Source organism: Triticum dicoccoides, chromosome 1B (genome assembly GCF_002162155.2).
Source record: "Triticum dicoccoides isolate Atlit2015 ecotype Zavitan chromosome 1B, WEW_v2.0, whole genome shotgun sequence".
In the NCBI taxonomy this organism is placed as follows: Eukaryota; Viridiplantae; Streptophyta; class Magnoliopsida; order Poales; family Poaceae; genus Triticum; species Triticum dicoccoides.
The window spans coordinates 360,512,437-360,514,067 of NC_041381.1; positions in this window are offsets into that span (position 1 = coordinate 360,512,437).

Below are 1,631 nucleotides of genomic sequence, written 5' to 3' on the forward strand. Positions count from 1 at the left end.
GTTTGACATGTTTAGAATTTAAATTTTGAAACAGTTTCGAATCATTGTGAGGTTAGCAACAGTAACCGAGGTGACGTGGCATGATTAGCGTGGGATTACTGTAGCATGATTACCCGGGCGTTACAAATCTCCTCCACTACAAGAAATCTCGTCCCGAGATTTAAGAGGGGAGTAAGGGGGAAAGTTCTGGCTACGAAATTTTAACGGGTGTCCTCGATCTTGGTTGCTCTTCTCGAAGAGGTCGATCCATTGTGTTGTTGTCTTCATTTCTCTGCTTCAGGTCATGATGATGAAGTCGGCATCCTTTCTTCGGGAACTCCATCGTACTTACGTAAAATGATAATGGGTAACTCGAAAGATCGGAACTCTGCACGGTTGCTTATCCGGTAGATAACATTAGGGAAGGTGGCGAAAGTAACTCTCGAATTGAAGCTTAAGAAAGTATCGAGAGCAAAGTAAGGAGGTGCCATAAGACGTTTCAAGCAGCCAGGCAATCGTTCAATGCCTCGTCAGAAGGTGAGAGGGGTTTCAGGGCAACGAGAATAAGTACGGTGTCTGATAACAGAATTGATGATCTCCCGGAAACTGGCTCGTGAATTATGTACGAGTCCCCGCGGGAGGAATAACTTTGGGAACAGGGGTGTACAGGAGAGTCAGATTTCGATCCTGTGGAACTGTGGGTTATGGGGCCACCATGTGGTTGAAAGTAGGAAGGGGGCCGACATTTTGCACGGTCATGATAGTAAGGCGTGTCAAAGGGTAGCCTGTCAGATATGTCGGCAACAACATCGATACCAAGGGCGAGGGACGAAGAGAACCATTTCCTGCTCGTTGAACGAGGCGGACCAATAGGCAAAGTTCTCGTCCATCGGTGGCTACCGGAATGTCATCAAAATAGTAACAGGGTTACACCAGACAGGAAGGTACACCGAGGTGTTTACCTAAGCAGGGGATTACCACTGCTCGGTTAAGTGGTTTACAAGAAATTTTGAACAAAACAACGGGAAGGAAGATGTGCTTAAAACACGTATATCAGGGGTATATCCTTCCCTAGGACAAGCGGGGCATGATATCCATGACAGGATAGAAGTAGAGAATCATTGAGGTAAAGGGAGAGGAATTTCATGACGCTACCCATACAACGGTGTTTGGATAATTGATAAAGAGAATTTAGCATTGTGCTTCAAATGTTCTTGTTGATGAACGGAGTACCACAGACATGCTTCGAGATAGCATTGACATGGTATTCAAACAAAAGTCGGACTTTAGATACTCAATGGATCCATCGGGAACAGCTTATAAAATAGGTCTTACAATTTCCTCCAGGAAGAATGGTTATCCTTGCAAAAGAAATTATAACGATAGGTCCTCCAGCCGGGGGGGGGGTGCTAGGCATGACATCATGTTACCGGGTCATCAAAGGATCAATATCATAACTCTTGGAAAGTTGTCCTAACCATCATATCTGACGGAGATTCAGGTAAGATTGGTGTCAGGATACCTCAGGCTCAGGATGCCTGAGAAGAAAGGTGCAACACCAATTGACGGGATGACACTGTAAGATTCTCGGGAAATGAACTATGAAGTCACTTCCGTTAACAAGAGTTCATCATTAACCCAAGGAGAGGACA